Here is a 22348-nt window from a genome sequence, read left to right on the forward strand (position 1 = left end):
CACCTGTCTCCACCTTTTCCACCACACAACACTTTCTACCTCTGTCTTTCAGAACTGATTTGAAAGATTGTTTATCATTCTTTAAAAATGGTTCTCCCGTGCTTTTAGACGCTATATAGGTTTTACACAGGAACACTGGTGAAGCCGCTATCTGTTTTTACGCCTTTAAACTCTGGAAAACCTTTCAAAAAGATCTCAGAATGCTGAGCTCTGTTGGTATTTTTAAGAAATAGTTAAAGGCATATCTCTTTTTCATCTTAATAATCTGTTTTATCCTGTTTTACTATTTTATTTTGCATCAACTATTCTACTGCTTGTTAAGTATTTATGTTTAACTCTAGTTTATTTCATTTCCTGTTTTTATTTATTATGTGAAGCACTTTGGGCTACAATTATGTATGAAAGGTGCTATACAAATAAAGTTTATTATTATTGTTCTGAGTGAATGCTCAAATTCAAACTGCAGCATTAAGTGACTTTGAACTTTACTTAAGAGTGAAACGGACTTTGACAGTGAATTGTGCTGCGCAGCGAAAACAAAAGCTCTGACAGCCAGACTTTTGTTTTATATGTTTCGTCACTTTGTTTCCCAGCAGGCAGCGAGCAAAACTTCTACAGCTGAGACACAACCTGCTGTTTCAGACAGAGGAGCTGGAATGTAAGCATGACTCTCTCTCTCTCTCCCTCAATTCAATGTGCTTTATTGGCATGAAAGTTCACAGACAATATTGCCAAAGCATCAAGATGAATATCAGTCTAGGTGTGTGTGTGTATGAGAGAGTCAGTGCTGGACAGAGGAGGATCTGGGTTGCTGTGTGTTCAGCTTCTGAACCCAGAGCCTCCATCGCAAACTATTATAATATAATAAATAACATTCAAAGAGAAAAAGATTAAATATGTGGGGTTTCAAGATATTGAGAGATTAAGATTATGTAAATAAATAAAATAAAGAAAAGTGTATTGGTCCCTCACTGTTCCTCAGGTTGTGGCAAGTTTCTCCAAACTGACCTCAGGTCTGCTGTGTTTCCCTCTGCTAGTAGAAGCAGCTTTGACTGATCATCAAGCTCTGAAGTGGGAGACTTGGGAGCTGAACTTGTTAAAGTAGATTTCTCTGGCTGATTTGAATTTTTCACATTTTAGGAGGAAGTGCATCTCCGTCTCGACCTCACCTGTCCAACAGTGACCACATGTTCTGTTGTCTTTTGGTTGCCATGGTTTCTTATGTCTTCCTGTTTCGATCGCCAATTGGTTTCACTGAGCCTGTACCTGGTGAGGATCTGTCTCTGCTTCCTATCTCTGACAGTAGAGAGATATTCTGCCAATTTATATTCTCTGTTTAGGGTCAGATAACATTCTAATCTACTTTGGCTTTTAGTTCCTTTATTCCAATGTTCCAAATAGGTTTCTTTGTATTGCTTAATAATTTGGTTAACTCTGATTGGTGTTTGGAAAGCAGTGTTGGTGTGAGCCTGGTCCGGGTTTCTCTGTGTTGGTGTGAGCCTGGTCCGGGTTTCTCTGTGTTGGTGTGAGCCTGCTCAGGGTTTCTCTGTGTTGGTGTGAGCCTGGTCCGGGTTTCTCTGTGAGCCTGCTCAGGGTTTCTCTGTGTTGGTGTGAGCCTGCTCAGGGTTTCTCTGTGAGCCTGCTCAGGGTTTCTCTGTGAGCCTGCTCAGGGTTTCTCTGTGAACCTGCTCAGGGTTTCTCTGTGAGCCTGCTCAGGGTTTCTCTGTGAACCTGGTCTGGGTTTCTCTGTGCAGCAGCAGTTAGTCTCAGCACCAACTGACACAGCGGACTCTGTTGTGGGTTCAGCCCTTGGGTTTGAAAGGCTTTAAAGTGGAGGCTTTCTTTAGGGCTAGATCTTAGGTGGTTCCAAAATGTTTATGCCTGTTTGTGGATGTGAATTGCTAATGGAGATCTACCTAGTTCTGCTCTACATGCATTTGTAGGTGTTTTCCTTTGAATATGGAGGACGTTGCAGCAGAATTCTGCATGTAAGGCTTCTGTTGGGTGTTTGTCCCACTGAGTGTAGCTGTGATGACTGAGTGGACCCCAGACTTCACTACCATAAAGCACAATAGGCTTGATCACACTGTCAAATATTTTAATTGGAATTTGGATATCATAAAATTTTGTTTTTATTGCATAAAGGCTCTTTGACCTTTTTCTTTTAGTGAATTCACTGCCAGGCTGAAACTCCCTGAGGCTGTAATTGTAAGAACGAGGTAGGTGTAGCTCATGGTGTAGCTCATGGTGTAGCTCATGGTGTAGCTCATGGTGTGATCTCATGGTGTAGCTCATGGTGTGGTCTCATGGTGTAGCTCATGGTGTGGTCTCATGGTGTAGCTCATGGTGTAGCTCATGGTGTAGCTCATGGTGTAGCTCATGGTGTGATCTCATGGTGTGGTCTCATGGTGTAGCTCATGGTGTAGCTCATGGTGTAGCTCATGGTGTAGCTCATGGTGTGATCTCATGGTGTAGCTCATGGTGTGGTCTCATGGTGTAGCTCATGGTGTAGCTCATGGTGTGGTCTCATGGTGTAGCTCATGGTGTGGTCTCATGGTGTGGTCTCATGGTGTAGCTCATGGTGTGGTCTCATGGTGTGGTCTCATGGTGTGGTCTCATGGTGTAGCTCATGGTGTGGTCTCATGGTGTAGCTCATGGTGTGGTCTCATGGTGTAGCTCATGGTGTAGCTGATGGTGTGGTCTCATGGTGTAGCTCATGGTGTGGTCTCATGGTGTAGCTCATGGTGTGATCTCATGGTGTGGTCTCATGGTGTAGCTCATGGTGTGGTCTCATGGTGTAGCTCATGGTGTGGTCTCATGGTGTGGTCTCATGGTGTAGCTCATGGTGTGGTCTCATGGTGTGGTCTCATGGTGTGGTCTCATGGTGTAGCTCATGGTGTGGTCTCATGGTGTAGCTCATGGTGTGGTCTCATGGTGTAGCTCATGGTGTAGCTGATGGTGTGGTCTCATGGTGTAGCTCATGGTGTGGTCTCATGGTGTAGCTCATGGTGTGGTCTCATGGTGTAGCTCATGGTGTAGCTCATGGTATGGTCTCATGGTGTGGTCTCATGGTGTAGCTCATGGTGTGGTCTCATGGTGTGGTCTCATGGTGTAGCTCATGGTGTGGTCTCATGGTGTAGCTCATGGTGTGGTCTCATGGTGTAGCTCATGGTGTAGCTCATGGTGTAGCTCATGGTGTGGTCTCATGGTGTAGCTCATGGTGTGGTCTCATGGTGTGGTCTCATGGTGTATCTCATGGTGTGGTCTCATGGTGTAGCTCATGGTATAGCTCATGGTGTAGCTCATGGTATAGCTCATGGTGTAGCTCATGGTGTAGCTCATGGTGTAGCTCATGGTGTAGCTCATGGTGTAGCTCATGGTGTGGTCTCATGGTGTGATCTCATGGTGTAGCTCATGGTGTGGTCTCATGGTGTGGTCTCATGGTGTAGCTCATGGTGTAGCTCATGGTGTGGTCTCATGGTGTGGTCTCATGGTGTAGCTCATGGTGTGGTCTCATGGTGTGGTCTCATGGTGTAGCTCATGGTGTGGTCTCATGGTGTAGCTCATGGTGTAGCTCATGGTGTGGTCTCATGGTGTAGCTCATGGTGTGGTCTCATGGTGTAGCTCATGGTGTAGCTCATGGTGTGGTCTCATGGTGTAGCTCATGGTGTAGCACATGGTGTGGTCTCATGGTGTGGTCTCATGGTGTAGCACATGGTGTGGTCTCATGGTGTGGTTTCATGGTGTGGTCTCATGGTGTAGCTCATGGTGTAGCTCATGGTGTGGTCTCATGGTGTAGCTCATGGTGTAGCTCATGGTGTGGTCTCATGGTGTGGTCTCATGGTGTGGTCTCATGGTGTAGCTCATGGTGTGGTCTCATGGTGTGGTCTCATGGTGTAGCTCATGGTGTAGCTCATGGTGTGGTCTCATGGTGTGGTCTCATGGTGTAGCTCATGGTGTGGTCTCATGGCATGGTCTCATGGTGTAGCTCATGGTGTAGCTCATGGTGTAGCTCATGGTGTGGTCTCATGGTGTGGTCTCATGGTGTAGCTCATGGTGTGGTCTCATGGTGTAGCTCATGGTGTGGTCTCATGGTGTAGCTCATGGTGTAGCTCATGGTGTAGCTCATGGTGTGGTCTCATGGTGTAGCTCATGGTGTAGCTCATGGTGTGGTCTCATGGCATGGTCTCATGGTGTAGCTCATGGTGTGGTCTCATGGCGTGGTCTCATGGTGTGGTCTCATGGTGTGGTCTCATGGTGTAGCTCATGGTGTGGTCTCATGGTGTGGTCTCATGGTGTAGCTCATGGTGTGGTCTCATGGTGTAGCTCATGGTGTGGTCTCATGGTGTAGCTCATGGTGTGGTCTCATGGTGTAGCTCATGGTGTAGCTCATGGTGTAGCTCATGGTGTGGTCTCATGGTGTAGCTCATGGTGTGGTCTCATGGTGTAGCTCATGGTGTAGCTCATGGTGTAGCTCATGGTGTAGCTCATGGTGTGGTCTCATGGTGTAGCTCATGGTGTAGCTCATGCTGTGGTCTCATGGTGTAGCTCATGGTGTGGTCTCATGGTGTAGCTCATGGTGTGGTCTCATGGTGTAGCTCATGGTGTGGTCTCATGGTGTAGCTCATGGTGTAGCTCATGGTGTAGCTCATGGTGTGGTCTCATGGTGTAGCTCATGGTGTAGCTCATGGTGTAGCTCATGCTGTGGTCTCATGGTGTAGCTCATGGTGTGGTCTCATGGTGTAGCTCATGGTGTGGTCTCATGGTGTAGCTCATGGTGTGGTCTCATGGTGTAGCTCATGGTGTAGCTCATGGTGTAGCTCATGGTGTGGTCTCATGGTGTAGCTCATGGTGTAGCTCATGGTGTGGTCTCATGGTGTAGCTCATGGTGTGGTCTCATGGTGTAGCTCATGGTGTGGTCTCATGGTGTAGCTCATGGTGTAGCTCATGGTGTAGCTCATGCTGTGGTCTCATGGTGTAGCTCATGGTGTGGTCTCATGGTGTAGCTCATGGTGTGGTCTCATGGTGTAGCTCATGGTGTGGTCTCATGGTGTAGCTCATGGTGTAGCTCATGGTGTAGCTCATGGTGTGGTCTCATGGTGTAGCTCATGGTGTAGCTCATGGTGTAGCTCATGGTGTAGCTCATGGTGTGGTCTCATGGCGTGGTCTCATGGTGTGGCTCATGGTGTAGCTCATGGTGTAGCTCATGCTGTGGTCTCATGGTGTAGCTCATGGTGTGGTCTCATGGTGTAGCTCATGGTGTGGTCTCATGGTGTAGCTCATGGTGTGGTCTCATGGTGTAGCTCATGGTGTAGCTCATGGTGTAGCTCATGGTGTGGGCTCATGGTGTAGCTCATGGTGTAGCTCATGGTGTAGCTCATGGTGTAGCTCATGGTGTGGTCTCATGGTGTAGCTCATGGTGTGGTCTCATGGTGTAGCTCATGGTGTAGCTCATGGTGTGGTCTCATGGTGTGGTCTCATGGTGTAGCTCATGGTGTAGCTCATGGTGTGGTCTCATGGTGTGGTCTCATGGTGTAGCTCATGGTGTAGCTCATGGTGTGGTCTCATGGTGTAGCTCATGGTGTAGCTCATGGTGTGGTCTCATGGTGTGGTCTCATGGTGTAGCTCATGGTGTAGCTCATGGTGTGGTCTCATGGTGTAGCTCATGGTGTGGTCTCATGGTGTAGCTCATGGTGTGGTCTCATGGTGTAGCTCATGGTGTGGTCTCATGGTGTAGCTCATGGTGTAGCTCATGGTGTGGTCTCATGGTGTGGTCTATAGTGGTACTTCCTATGGTAAACTGTTTGTCTGGTTTCCTGACACCTGGGCCTCTTTTGGAAGATCATGATATTGGTTTTCTTTAGATTTACTGCCAGGGCCCAGTTCTGGCAGAAAGTTTTTCTGCCAAAAATGTACATACAATAAGTAAAGATATACTAGAATAAAGAAATGTGTAAACAGAGCTGTGTAACATTGCAACATTGCAATCAAATATATAAATATAAATAGGTTTAGATAACTTAAAATAAAAATCTAAATTTAGACATTGCAGTTAAAAATATAAATTCAAATAAGTGAGAACTGTGTAAACACTGCAACATTTTTTTTTATGATTGACAGATGATTGACAGTCTTTACGGTGGTTGTATTCCATTGGACGCCCTTTTCCTGTCACAACAGCTCATTATTAGTCATGTTTTCAAAATCTTTTTGGGTGTTTGTAATCTGTGGGAAGTAGATGTCTCTGATGTCTTGCTACAGTTGGCAGCTAGTTAAAAAGTGTCTCTCTCTCTCTCAAGTCAAGTCAAGTTTATTTATATAGCCCTTTGTCACAAGCATGTCTCAGAGGACTTCATAGAGTGTGTCTAGCTTGGTCTAACTGAACGCAATCAATGGTGAACAAAGTTATGTAAGACAAACAGCAAACAAAAAAAAACACAGGTAGGCAAGAGCAGATTTAGTAAGACAAACAATCTGTAGAATAGGTATTCTACAGCCTAACCTACCCGACACCCCAGCCTTAGACCCTAAATGCACACAAGGAAAAACTCCCAAGAAAAACCTTGGTAGGAAAACTTGGAAGAAACCTTGGGCGGGCTGAGGCAGAGAGGGATCCCCCCCGGGACGGCTTACCGTGCAATAGGTGCCGTGCAAAACATTGACAGAGTCTCTCACTTTCATTCAGTTTAGTGAAGTTGGGGATTAATAATTCAAATTTCTTAAAGTATTCTGCTCCAATTAGATTATATTTGTCAGAGGAAGTGCATCTCTGTCTCCACCTCACCTGTTGTGCAGTGACCGCATATGTCGTCCTTTCTCTACGGCCAGACTGTGGTCCCTCAGTCTGGATCTGCTCAGGATCTGTCCCTGCTCAGGATCTGGATCTGCTCAGGATCTGGATCTGCTCAGGATCTGTCTCTGCTCAGGATCTGGATCTGCTCAGGATCTGGATCTGTCTCTGCTCAGGATCTGTCTCTGCTCAGGATCAGGATCTGTCTCTGCTCAGGATCTGCCTCTGCTCAGGATCTGCATCTGCTCAGGATCTGTCTCTGCCCAGGATCTGTCTCTGCTCAGGATCTGTCTCTGCCCAGGATCTGTCTCTGCTCAGGATCTGGATCTGCTCAGGATCTATCTCTGCTTTGGGTCTTTTACACTGAAAAGATATTCTGTCAATTTATATTTATGGTTTAGGGCCAGATAGCAATTCAGTTTGTTTTGTGTTTGTGTTTGATTTGTCCAATTTTCCAGATATTGAGCATAGCGTTAGTTCAGGCAGGCCACGAAGTCAAGCTCAACTCAGAACCCCAGCCTGCATCAGCTGATAGCAGCTGATCTCAAAGGCAGCCCACATCAGCTGATGGCTCAGCTGATTCCTTCTATGCATGCAATTGGCAAATCTCATACATGGCGCCTTATTTAAGCTGCTTCAGTCTGCCTACCCTTGCTGCTTCCTCTGCAAGCCGCTTGCAACCCGCCTCCACCCCAACTCCTCCTTACATGCTGGTCTGACTTAAACAATGTCATTTCTGTTGTCATTGTTGCTGCTCTCTTCTGTACCTGGGTCTTTGCTGCTGCTCTTAGGCTTTCCATGTAAGCACATGGAAGGGCAGGGAGCTCCCAGAACAGAGCCATACTGCCAAATATAACTACTGCAAATGGCAATAAAAGTTTTCTTTTCACTAAAGTGGTCCTGACTGAAATGTATCTTTTGTTTGTTGTATAATTTGGTTTACACTGATTGGTGGTTTTGGAGCAGTGCTGGTCTGAGGTTGGTCTGTATCAGCCAGTCTCCTGACCAGCTGGCAGAAGGGGCTCTGCCTCTTTTGGGGGTTCAGCTCCTGGGTTTGCAGTGCCTGACATCTCAGGGAGTCTTGGGGACTCGATTTAAGATGCATCCAAAATTTGAGAGTTCTTTTTTGGATGTTTATAATCAGTGGGTAGCAGCCTAGTTCTGCCCTGCATGCGTTGGTTGGTGTTTTTCTGTGGATGCTTAGTATGGTCCGACAGAACTCTGCATGCAGGACCTCTGTAGGATGTTTGTCCCATCTGGTGTAGTCCTGTTTGCTGAGCGGACCCCAAACCTCACTTCCATAAAGGGCAATGGGTTGGATTACACTGTCAAAGATTTTATAGCAAATTCTAATTGGTATGCTTATTTTGTGGAATTTTTTCCTAATTGCATAAAAGGCTCTATGTGTTTATTGATTTTTGATTCAGAAAACATTACGATTGCGTCGAAGCAACACACATCAACAAAAACAACAATTAAAAGAGGGACAAAATCAAAACAAAAAAGAACATCTCGGCTCACAGACTCACACATTCAAACAGGCAAGTGATTCAGGAATTCCATAAAATAAAAATAAAAATAACAAATAGCTAAATAGCAGGTATCACACAGGTCCATACTACATAAACCCTCTTGTAAGAATAGCAATGCCAATTAGGGTTGGGCAGTAATACGGTATCCCGGGGTATTTGAAAATAGCAACGGTGTCCGTTTCATTACCGTCATGAAAAAAATTCTGCTGCCCAATGTGCGCATATATATAATAAACGCCTTAAGAGTGTTTATCCAGCACCACTGTCTGTGTGGTTGAAGATGCTATGAAAGTGATGACAGAAATTTTTGTAAACAATGTAATTTGTCAAATAAATAACCTGTCAAAAAAGACTAACTAGTTAGAAGCGTTCATAATCGCGTGTCATGTGACAACTTCTCCTCAGAAAGGAGAATTAGAAAAAAAAGATGGCGAGCGCAAGCGAGTTGGTCCCTAAAAAGAATGCAACTGCTGCAATTTGGCAGCATTTCGGGTTCCAACTCGGGACGGGCATTTCAAGCAAAAATACTATTCGATATTCACTGGGAACTATTCGACCATTCTTCGAAGATCAACCCCCCGCCTGCACGGACGGTGCGAACTAGGCTAGCCATATTGACGTTAGCTAGCCAGGCTAACTAGCAAGCTAGGCGGACGTTAGCATAGAGCTAGCAAGCTAAGCCAGCTACCTAGTCCGGCAAAATAGCCCCGAACCGGTCCTTCTCTCGTTTTACGTGCCCATCTCAGAATCAATCACCCGCTTCCGCTGCGAGGATGAACATCTCGTCCAGTTCAAAGCTCCCCGCTGCTGCTGCTGCCCAAGCAGGACCATCCACTGTAAATATGTTGTAAATATGTAACGTTTGCTATTCTGTTTCTGATGTTCAGAGAATAAAACTGGAACATGTATCACATTTTTGTCATTGTGTGAAAATCACAGTTGAAGTGCACTGCAGCCACCTTGTGGCGGGAAACAGTATAGCAGCGACTACATAAATTCATCATTTGGAATTGGCGGCTCCATCCAAGCCCTACAATGTGATTTTTAATCAGACGGTAATACCGTATACCGCGGGAAAATTTGGGGAAGGTTTAACGGTGTCAAAAATTGGATACCGCCCAACCCTAATGCCAATATGTTTTAGATGAAACTTTGTCTGTTATCCAGTTCAAAAGAATGCATTTTCTTACACAGAATGTTACCATTTTGTAGAATTTACCTTTATATTTATCAGTAATAAAGCCATTCGGTATCCCAAGTAACATGCATAGTAGATCACACTCTATAGTAATAGATAGGATTTTATTAATTTCCTGCCCTATAATCTGCCAGAATTTTTTTTTTTTCCTGCAAGACCAAAGGCAATGGTGAGACTACCTGTCTCTATTTTACGCTTGGGACACTGGGGGGAGGAGTCAATGTTAAACTTATGGCGTTGGGAGGGGGATATGTTACCTTGCGAGGCAGCTGGATTCGCGAGATCACAATCACGCGAGAATCCATCTTGCCAGGCTTCAAGTTCTGCGTTTGTGGCCAAACCACAGTGGTGTGGACCAATCAGCGTCCTATGAGGGCAGCTGGGGGCGTGGCTTAGGTGTGGCGACAGCAAGAAGCGACTGTTCATTCACAAAAATGGCGGCTCCTAAAGAGGCTGGCATAGATGCTGCTGAAAAAGCGGAAAAGATGTTTTCGCTCTTCTCCCGACCGGCTTCAGCAAGAGTTTGTTTATATGGTTCGTTGATCTGATTGGTTGAAGTTAGCCCGTGATAGACGGTGATAGACAGATGGTTCATCCAATCACCTGTCAAGTATTTTTTGAAAGTGCCTGCCCTTTTCCAAACAGTTTCCAAGGACGACTTCCCAGATGGTTCTGTGTAACAAACCATCTGACATGTCAGTTTAGGGGATATGAGGGCTCTGTGTAAAATCTTTAGTTGAATTGCTTTTACTCTGTTTTTACTGTTACAGACACTCAAGGTTTTTGCACTGTTGTAAGAAAAGCTGCCTCTCAGAGTGAGAGACATTTTGGTTGTCAAGGATTGTAGTGTCCCTCTTAACAAAATCCCTTATCTGTAAGTAACGGAAAAAGTCCTGATTTTGAATACTGTATTTTTCGGTTGACTAAAAGACATTAAAGTGGATCCCTCCAATAAATCATACAGATTAGAGAGCCCTTTAGTTGCCCAAACCCAGAAACCATTGCCTGTCATTCCTGGTAAGAAATCAGGGTTATTACATATTGGAGTGAAGACAGAGGTGAGTCGAGATCTACCGTCTAATCTTCTAATAGTCTGCCATGCTTTAACAGTGCAGACTGTAATCAGGTTATTACAGGCAGGCTTCAGAGATTTAAGGTTTTTAATAAATATTAAGTTAGTTAAGGGGAATTTGGACATGGAGCTTTCTATATCAAACCAAAGAGATGCGGGCTTATTGTGCACCCAGTCAGCTATAATGCACAGGTGAGCACTAAGTTGATATTTTCGAATGTCAGGGAGGTCAAGACCACCCTCTGAGGATGAGAGACATAACGTAGCTATTTTGAGGCGTGGCTTCTTCTTAGACCATATGAAGGAGCTAAACCAGCTATTCAGGTTTTTGATAGCTTTATGTGGGAAGAAAACTGGAATCATCTGAATTGGATATAGTAACCTAGGGAGAATGTTCATTTTTAAAAGAGCAACACGACCTAACCAAGAAATAGAGAGGTTGTTCCATCTCTCTAAATCTAACCCTCTAATGCGTTCAAATAGAGGAGCAAAGTTTGTTTTGTACATTTGGTCAAAAATGGGTGTTACATATATTCCTAAATATACAAAGCCCGCTGGGGACCATTTGAAAGGGAAGGGAGATGGAGTTTGAGGTTTTTGTCTTAAACTACCTAAGGGCATCGCTTCTGACTTGCTGAAATATATTCTATAACCTGAAAAAGCACTAAACCTGCCGATGGACTCAATAAGAGTGGAAATAGATACCTCAGGCCTAGTCAGAAAGACCAGGATGTCATCAGCATAAAGAGTAATTTTATGCTGTCTATCTGCAATGGTTAGGCCATGTATGTCAGTGTTTGTCCTAACTGCCTCAGCGAGCAGCTCTATGGCTAGGGCAAACAGTAGAGGTGAGAGAGGACAGCCCTGCCTTGTACCTCTCCAAATGTGGAAATTGGGCGATCGCAAACCATTGGTGAGTACTGAAGAAAGAGGATTATTATAGAGTAACTTGATCCATCCAATAAACATTTCACCTAGACCAAATTTATGTAACGTATGAAACAGGTAAGGCCATTCAACACGGTCGAATGCCTTCTCAGCATCCAGAGAAAGAACCAGACCATCTATTGACTGCTGTTGAAAAACCTGGATTGTGTTTAGTAACCTGTGCATGTTGTTACATGAATTATGACCTTTAATAAAACCAGTTTGGTCCTCATTAATAAGCAGAGGGAGTAAGCCTTCCAATCGTGTCACAAGTATTTTAGAGAGGAGTTTCAGATCCATGTCTAGTAAAGAGATGGGCCTGTAGGAGGCGCAGTCCTCAGGCTGTTTACCCTTTTTCAAAATTAAGGAGATATTTGCCTCCCTCAGAGACATAGGTAGGATGCCATTTTCAAAGGAATCATTAAACATATTCAGTAGAGGGTCAACTAATATATTGTGGAACTCTTTATAGAACTCACTGCTGAGCCCATCTGGCCCAGGTGCCTTCCCAGACTGTAGCCCCTTAATAGCATCAAGCACCTCTTCCCTAGATATAGGAGCATCAAGAGTAGATTTCTGATCATCTGACAAGCTGGGGAGATTAAGGGAGGAGAAAAAGGCGTCCATTAACTCTGGGGCATCGTCATGTAGCTCCGATTTATATAGATTTTCATAGAAGCTCTTAAATGTGTCATTAATGGTTGCAGTGTCAAAAGATTGCTTACCATGACTATCTGTAATTGAAGAGATAGTTTGGGAGTCCGCCTTTTTCTTCGTCAGATATATAAGTATTTCCCTGCTTTATCACCATGTTCGTATAGTTTTTGTTTGGCAAATCTAATTTTCCCCTCTGCATGTTTTGTTAAAAGAGAGTCTAAAACAGAGCGGAGCGCAGAGATTTCTTTAAGCTTCCATGTAGATGGACTTTTAACATAGTCTTTTTCAACCCGCTTAAGTTTGGAATCTAAGATCTCCCTTTGTTCAGCTTGCCTACGCTTATTACTGGACATATAAGATATGATAAGACCTCTTGAAAAGGATTTGGATGTTTCCCATAGCAGTGATGGATCTTCTGTAGAGGTTGAATTAATAGATAAAATGATTTAAATTCCTCTGTGAAATAAGATATGAACTTTTGATCAGTCAGAATGGAAGGGTTAAACCTCCAGTGTCTAGTCTGAGTAACCGGGTTCCTGAGGTTATATTGAATGAAGACAGTAGCATGGCCGGACACAACTATATTCCCTATAGAGCTAGAAGTAACTGATTGCAGCAATATTTTCGGAGTAAAGAAATAATCTATTCTTGTATAGCAATTATGGGCTTATGAAAAAAAAAAAAATTCTTTATCTACCGGGTGCTGAGCCCTCCATACATCTACATAATCCAGGTCCTCACAAAGGGCAGTAACAATCTGGGCCTGGGGTGATGAAGACGATTTGCCCGGAGGAGATTTGTCCATAATTGGGCTTAAATGGCAATTAAAATCTCCTCCAATGAACCAGTTCCTGACGTTGAGATCTACCAATTTAGAGAATGCAGTAGTTAGGAAATCACCTGGATGACCAGGGGGCAGTAGACATTCATAATAGCAATTTCATCTGTAGTAACACCTTGTCCTAACAGCAAACATAGTGAACGTGTTAACCAAAAAAACAACGCTCACATTATAATCAATGAGGTTGTCTGAACAGGTTGCAAGCGTAGCAAGCAACGCAACATCTTTCTCCAAAGTGTCAATGGATGCTCGGTGTCTATTTTTGATGTGTCATGTCGCCTGTTCCCTACTACTCACGAATTTTGCCATTGCCAAAGTCATATAAATCAAACCCAGGGTTTGTTTTGACTTGACGTTTGCAGTGTAGGCAGCAGCTGATGTCGCAATTCCGTGCTGCCAGGACACACGGATGCAGTTAGGACAAGGTGTAACTGAAGAATTAGGCCAGTAACACACAACTCAAAATCCAGTACACTGACACTTATGGATAATAAGATACAGTAACTAGGAAATGCGCTCAGTAGAGTGCAGACCTCTGTCAAGGAGGCATATCACATTCATAGTCGCGTTTCTGTTTGTCCTTGTTATATATTTTGGGTCACTGGCATGAAAAGTTAATCAACTCTTCCTTGGCTCAGGGCCGATCTTTCTGCAAAGTTTCATGTAAATCTGTTCAGAACTTTTTGAGATATCTTTGTGACGGACAAACAGACAAGACATACCCACTACACCATGCCCCCTTTTGGCCGACTGGCGTGAGAAGTTAATCAGCCCTTCTTGGCGCATGACCAATTGTCCTGCAAACTTTTGTGTAAATCTGTTCATAACGTCTAACCCATTTCTTGGTGCAGATGAAGGCAGGAAACTTCATCACTAACAAAATAGAGTTTTCACTGTACAGAGGGCTGATCACTTCTTTATTAATCAACAAGTGCCAAAAATGCTAACAATTTATTTGAATTATCAGCTTACAAGCAAAATGCACTGTTAGCATTTTTTGCAATTGTGGATGAATCCGGGAAGTGGAAGTAATCAGCCCTAATGTGTGCAGTGAAAACTTCTACTTTTGGATTATCATTTGGATTGGGCTAAATAAATGCAAGTGATTATTCATTGAAAAGCGGGGTGCTGCAGGACAGCTTTTTAAGTACTCACTATGAAGTGGCTGTTTTGCACACACACACACACACACACACACACACACACACACACACACACACACTCTCTCTCTCTCTCTCTCTGTACTACTCACTCTATCTGACATCGCAACTTTCCTAAATCCTGAACACACCCCAGAAAAAAATACTGATGAAAAATCAGAGGAAACAGAGGAGAAAAATGTTATCAAAAAAGGCATACCGAGCCCAATGTGATATCCATGCTGTTTTCACTGTAAAGAGAGAAGAACACAAAAAATGTCAGTATGAGTAACATTCATGTTAAGTGAAATATCAGTACAGTTGACCAAACAGTTGATCATAATAATAATAATAGGCAAAACTATATGACACAACATCCCTGAAAATGCACATTTTATAGCTGTCACAAGAAGAAGATGCAGAATATGATCTACTTTGTCTGCACTCACAATAAATCACTAATAAACATAAAAATATCACATAGCTGTCTGACTCAAAAGTGAATTTTTCATGAATGGCAAGTCATGTGGAACTCTGCTGCTCAGTAGGCAGAATTATTGCTGTGTTTTTATAGTCTATTTTCTGTTAATGTACACACTCTTGAGGTGCGTACACACACCTGTTATTTTTATGTTAGCAATTTTCTCTAGTAAAGATTTATCATGAAATCATTTTAATTATGAGACATCAAACAATTAATTTCAAATATGACCAAAAAGGCTAAACTCCACATATATTATCAGCATCGAAAATGAACTATCAAAAAATATTTTGCGGTCAAAATGAATAATGAAGACAAACTTTAGAACTAATGTTTCCATGTTCTGTAGTAATAATGGCAGGTTTTCTACCAGGTTTCTACCCCTTGACATTAAATTCAATACTTTTTCAAGACTTTTTGAAGACCCAAATAAAAATTTTCAATACCTATTGCATGAGTAAAATAAATAAATAAAATTAAAATAAACGCCCATCTCCTCTGTCAGACCTCTGCCCCTTCTTCTGAGGCCGGGAGATGACAGAATTCAAAATTCAATACCAATCTCAATACCTTTTCAAGTCTTCAATTTGAAATATGATTTTCGAGACTTTTTTAAGACCCTAGTCTGGTGAGCCAACACTCTGTAACATAAATAACTTAGCAGGACAATAATCAGCATGCGCAGACCCAGAACTGAGCGCGAAATTCAAAAGTCAGAGCGGGAATTCTGATTTTTTATTCATTTATTTTTTTGTAACGTTATTGAATAAGGTAAACTATAACACGTATAACATGTAAGTTAACATATAACACCACTGTGACCATCTGTATCATGGCGAGCAAAATGCAGTATAATTTCCAACAATTAGGCCTACTTTTGCCTTCATTTTGTATGCACAAGTGACTAGCGTTAACAAAACACATCACCCTAATCCTTTTCTCCCGGTCTCTCCCTGTCTCTCAGCGCTTACTGAAAATGAACACCCCTCTACCGCTGTCTCTTGTCACCGCTGTGTAAGATAACTGCTAAGATTAGCATTTCCCGGGCTAACTTCCCGTCCACATCAGTGAACTGATAATGCTAATAGCTGAAGGACAAGCTATCTAACATTAGTTAGATCACACACCACCCTCCCACCCCCACACGGACGGTGCGAACTAGGCTAGCCATACATTAGCTAGCCAGGCTAACTAGCAAGCTAGGCGGACGTTAGCATAGAGCTAGCTAGCTAAGCCAGCTACCTAGTCCGGTATTTGCGTCAATTTGCGTCATTTCTGAATGTTTACTTATATAAATTTACAATGCGGTGAGTTACATCATTATCTTACCTTTATGTAGCACACGCAGCTCTTGTGGCCCGGTCTTTCGGTCGGAAGAAACACAGGTTTTGATTGTGTCCTTTTGATTGACATATCGGCGGAACCAATGACAGCTTGAAATTGTGCTCCACCCACCCTTCGTCCTCAAGCCATTAACTTACAAACTGACCAGAAATCAGAGACATATTCCATCTTAATTTCACCTTAAGTTTTTATTTATTTGATATATACTGTATATATATATATATACACATTATATATTATATTTTTAGTTATTAAATTGATAAACATATATAGGCTATAGATATAGATAGTGTGTGTGTGTGTGTGTGTGTGTGTGTGCAGCAAGTTAAACCAAACAACAATTTTTTTCATCATTTGGGTTAACTCAATGGTATAGTCTTAAGAAGCCAGCTGGTGGGCTTATAGTCACCAGTTTGCACCTAATTTCCAACATACACCAACTACACAGACGCTCTGCCTAGCGGGGTTGTCGCATTGCTTCCTGAACACATCTCCAATAATGCACTCATTCTAACGTCACGCACAATACTGTATTCTTCAGTATCTCATAACTAGGGAACCCCTTAGGACTCAAGGGAGCAAAAAAAACTACATTGTTCTGTCAAATTACAATTTGTTCCCTCAAATTCCTCAATCATTCCCTCAAATTCATTACATTTTTTCTCAAATTAGTCTACTAAATTCCCTTGAATTATTAAATCCTTCAAATTATTAAATTGTGCCCTCCAATTACTCAAATGACTCAACTACATTGCGTCTACAAGTCAACATGGATCATCTGAATAGAGTTTGGCATATCATTCTCTCCAGCCACATGGGCATTTCAGAGCATAAATGACATGTTTTGTTTGTGCATGTAATTGTGCCTTTGAACTTGAAGATCAAATGTATATTTAGATTCAGATTAGCCTATCCCCTAGGGGTCTTAATGTTGATTGGGATATAAAACCATTTCTCTGAAATAGACTGTTGTTCATTCACCAAGAGAAAAATGTATGTATACAGTATATGGAAATTTTTAGATACCAGACCTCCATTCATCGCTTACAACAGGTACAAAATGCTGCGGCCAGACTAATATGTAAAGGTAAAAAAAGGGAACATTATACGCCTGTGCTAGCTTCTCTGCACTGGCTCCCTATTCGGTATCGAATGTCTTTTAAGCCTCTATTGTTTGTTTTTAAAGCCCTGCATGGGCCCTGAGCTATATTACTGAACTTGTATCCCCTTACAGTACAGCTAGCCCCCTCAGATCCACAGATCAAGGGCTGCTAACCATCTCTCGGTCACATCGGAAACTTTTTGGAGACAGGGCTTTCTCAGTAGCAGCACCTAGACTCTGGAATAGTCGCCCTGAAAATATAAGAACCACATAATCTCTAGACTCCTTTAAAAGGTGTCTTAAGACCCACTTTTACCTCTGTAACGATTCGTGAAATGATATGTACTCTATATTTATATGTATATATATTTGTATGTTTGTATGTATCTATGTTTTATGATAACTTCTGCTCAATGCTGTTTGTTGTAAAGCACTTTGGCACAAACCTGGTTTGTTTTTTAAAGCGCTCTATAAATAAATTTGACCTTGACCATGACTGTTAATATATCACATTACAGGAACATTTTTATAAGAAACGTTCTGTCATCTCAGGCCTCAATAACATCCTCAAAACATTTTCCAAATGTTGCATTGAGAATGTTCTTCCTTTGTTATCATGTAACATTGTGGGAATGTTTTATAAAAGAACATTCTACAATCTGTTACCTCAACAATGTCCCCAAAACATCCTCAGAATGTTGCAGGCAAAACGTTCTACCTTTGTTAACATATCACATTACAGGAACATTTTATAAAGAATGTTCTGTCATCTCAGGCCTCAATAACATCCTGAAAACATTTTCTGAATGTTGCAGTGAGAATGTTCTTCCTTTGTTAACATATCACATTACAGGAACGTTTTATAAAAAACATTCTGTAATCTGAGACCTCAGTAACATCCTGAAAACATTTTTCAAATGTTGCTTTGAGAATGTTCTTCCTTTGATATCATGTAACATTGTGGGAATGTTTTATAAAAGAACATTCTATAATCTGTTACCCCAACAACGTCCCCAAAACATCCTCAGAATTGCATTTAAAATGTTATGTCTTAGTTAACATTTAACCTTATAGGAACATTATTTGAAATGATAAACATCCTTAAAACGTACTTTGAACATTAGATTAAAACGTTTTCTTTAAAACATTATTAGAACTTGTAGGTAATGTTAGCCAATGTTGTGGGAACGTTCCCTGCTAGCTGGGGCACCAGGTCGTCAGCATAGAGCAGGAATTTAACTTCCTTATTGTGTCGGCTCAGGCCAGGGGAAGCAGACTGCTCCAGCAGCATTGCCAACTCATTGATGTAGATGTTAAAGAGAGTTGGTGACAAGCTGTTTCCCTGAAATACTCCTTTCCCTTGAGTGAAGAAATCTGTACTTTTGTTTCCAATTTTTATTCCACATTTATTACTGACATACATTGGCTTTATTATGTCATAGACTTTACCCCCTTTGCCACTTTGGAGAATTTTATAATATAATCCCTCTTGCCAAATGGAATTAAATGCCTTTTTAAAATCAATAAAACATGCAAAAATTTTCCCCTTGTTTTTTTTGTGTATATGATGGTTAATTAGAGTGTGTAGGGTGTAAATGTGGTCAGTAGTGCGGTTGTTTGGTAGGAAGCCAATTTGCCCTTTGTTTAGGACATGGTGTTCGGTGAGGAAGGCCAGCATTCGGGCTTGATAACGTTGCAGAAAACCTTCCCCAGGTTACTGCTTACACAGATGCCTCGGTAATTGTTGGGGTCCAGTTTATCTCCACTCTTGTGTATTGGGGAAACAAGTCCTCGGCTCCAGATCTCAGGATAGCAGCCGGCCTGAAGGATTAGGATGAACAGTTGGATCAGGGCCTGGTGCAGCTCGGGTGGGCTGTGTTTGAGCATCTCTGTCCTGATGCTGTCAGCTCCACATGCTTTGCCAGACTTCAGTTTTCTGATGTTATCTTCTAGTTTTAGGTTGGACAGGTGTCTTAGTTTTTTCTTGACACTTCTCCAATCCTTGTCATACCACACCTCCTTTTTTGGTTTCTGTCTACATGTAGGGCTGTTTTTAATGAGACCTGCTTTATTGGCAGAATTGGGATAAATATTATTGATTTTGGTTACAGCCATATTTATGTCAAACTGATTAGGTTTAAACTCTACTGAGAGGAAAGTGTTAATAAGATGTATGATATCTGAAGAGCTGATTATATTTCTAAATTTAATCTCACAGTCAAGAGACCATTTATATGACTTGTTTAGTCTGTATCTTTACAGGGTTCAGGTTCTATTGTCACAAGTACCGGGGAACCCAAGAACAGACACACAGACTAGAGCTTAGTTTTCAAGCAGTGTATTTCACAGATAGTTCAAGTGAAATTGGGTCAGGCTGTAGGAGCTGTGGCTGGCGTGGGTCAGGCGGAGCAGCAGCTGAGGCAGAGTGACAAGGAGACGATGAATTAGAACTAACAGGAAACTCAATCAGAGCTATGACAAGAACTTCAAAGAGTAACTTGGCTTGAAACGTAAAAACGTTTACTAAAATTGGTCACTAACCAACAGTCTAGCGGCTGGCAAACAGCACACTAGAAACTACGATCTGACGAAGACTGCAGGCACAGCAGGGAATAAGTAGTCAGGTAGATTGACGGACACACCTCCCCACGTGTGGAATGCAGGTCAAACCTATACGCCCACCACACACCGACAGAGAGAGAGAGAGAGAAAGAGAGCTGCCAGGCGGCTGCCATGACATCTATTGCTTTCTGCTGTACAGTTCCTTTTAGATATACGTTTATCTGACAGTGGTCTGTTAGTGGGGTCTGTGGTCTGATGAGGGAGGGGTCCATGTCAGTGATGGCGTAGTTGACTACACTGGTTCCAAGAGCTGAACAACAGGTGAATCTCCCTAAGGAGTCCCCTCTGATCCTGCCATTGAGCATATACAGACCTAGTGAGCGACAGAGATGCACTAACTCTTTTCCAGTTTTGTTTACAACATGATCTGGGTTATTTCTGTGGGTAGTGGTGAGTGTGAGGTAATTTGTATTTATTTGTATTTGTATTTGTATACATTATTATTCCCATGGGGAAATTTGTCCTCTGCATTTGACCCATCCTATACACACACGAGGAGCAGTGGGCAGCCGCAGTACAGTGCCCGGGCACCAACTCCAGTTCTTTTGCCAGTGCCTTGGTCAGGGGCACTGACAGGACTATTAACCCTAACATACATGTCTTTAAGAGTGTCACAATATTGAAGGTGTAAAAACTCATCTCCTGGTTTTCTGTGTTTTTGGTTGGACAGTTTTCTTAACTGTTTCAAGCTTTTGACAGTCTCCATCAAATCTATCTCTACCAATTTTCCAAAAATTGCTGTTTTTAGCCAAAGTTGTATCCGTGCAGATGATTTCATTCATGAATAGCAACAACATTTTTGATCAATTTCAGTCAGGCTTTAGAACGCATCACAGCACAGAGATGGCTCTCCTAAGGGTGACTAATGATCTTTTGCTTGCTGCAGATGAAGGTCTCTGCTCAATCCTAATACTCCTTGATCTTAGCGCAGCTTTTGATACGGTTGATTACGCAATTCTACTTAAATGCCTGGAAATTGGGTGGGGCTTACTGACTCAGCCCTCAATTTTTTCAGTTCTTATCTTGCAGATAGAACTTTCTCTGTTGAGATAGGGAATTGTTTATTAAGAACCCCATTAGCTGATGACAGAGCCACCGCTAGTCTTCCTGGGGTCCATTCAACAGGAGGACAAAAAGAAAACAAAGTAAAATACAAGAGTACAATAATAAAAGGACTATCAGTCAAACACATACAAATGCACCTACATACAACCAGAAATCAACAATTATTCACCCATTTATCACCAGAAAAGTAATTTTTCAACCTCTGGAAGGTTCGGGGTCAGGGTTAGGGTTCTGGAGGGTCTAGGAGGTCTAGAAGATCTGGCAGATCTGTGGCTGCTGTTGCTGGGGTTTCGTCCGAGAGCCACGTCTTTGAGGACCTGCAAATGTTCGGACCCCATTCCTATCCAGGTGCAACCCATCATATAGATCCCAGGGACCTATGGCTGTATGATGGGTCAAGTGAACGTTCAGCAGGGCTGAGCAGTTTCTGGTTACCTCCTCTAACCCTAACCCTAACCCAGCTACCTTGGTGATTACCTTTGTTGTGTCCTGGTGGAGCATATGGAGGTCGTTGGTTCCTGTGTGTATGATGATGCACTCTGGGTTCCTGAGTGTCTCCTCCTTTAGTTGACTGATGGTGTGGCTTGTATTTCTACAGCGCTTGTATCTGACTTGCTGAGTGGGAAACAGACGCTGGGTATCTATGTATTTTCCATTCAAGTCCATTAGTAGGACTATCTGGGCATTTGGAGCAGCCGTACTGGAGGAGGGCTGGCTATCTGGGGCAGCCTGGGTGCTGGGTGGTTGTGTCACAGGCATGATGTCGGTGTCCAGACTGGTTTTGGGTGGGCTCAGTGTCTGGTTCTCCTCTTTCAGGCTGGTTATTGTATCTGTCAGCTTGCTGATGGCCTGCTGATTGTCCCTTTTATAATTACAATTTCACATTTGGCAGACGCTTTTATCCAAAGCGACTTACAAATGAGATTTTCATACAACACAAGCAAGGTTCTAGTTAGGAGAGAACAACGAGATTAAGTGCTATAAAGCTAAGTTCTGGTCCAACAGGACATAGGTGCTACGAGGCAGTGCTATAAAGCTAAGTTCTGGTCCAACAGGACATAGGTGCTTACGAGGCAGTGCTACAAGGCAGTGCTATGAGGCAATGCATAGAGTGCATAGAAGCAAAAAATTGTTATTTATTTTAATTTTTTTTTTATGTGAGAAGGTATTCGCTAAAGAGCTGGGTCTTTAGCCTTTTCTTAAGGATTGAGAGGGACTCTGCGGATCGAATGGAGTTTGGTAACTCGTTCCACCACCGGGGAACCACAGAAGAGAAGGGTCTGGCTAGAGACTTAGGGCCTTGCTGTGGTGGCAGCATCAGGCGCCGCTCCTTGGCAGAGCGTAGTGAGCGGGAGGGAGCGTAGACCTGAATGAGGGAGTTCAGGTCGGTCGGAGCCATTTTGGTTATTGTTTTGTAGGCGAGCATCAAGGACTTGAACTTGATGCGGGCAGCAACTGGGAGCCAGTGGAGGGATATGAATAGCTGAGTGACATGTGCTCTTTTGGGCTGGTTGAAGACCAGACGTGCCGCCGCGTTCTGGATCATCTGCAGAGGTTTGAAAGAACAGGCCGGGAGCC

Source organism: Centroberyx affinis, unplaced genomic scaffold (assembly GCF_046629955.1).
Source record: "Centroberyx affinis isolate AG114_WGS23_722 - 3 ecotype Tasmania unplaced genomic scaffold, CSIRO-AGI_Caff_v1 ptg003882l_1, whole genome shotgun sequence".
NCBI lineage: Eukaryota > Metazoa > Chordata > Actinopteri > Beryciformes > Berycidae > Centroberyx > Centroberyx affinis.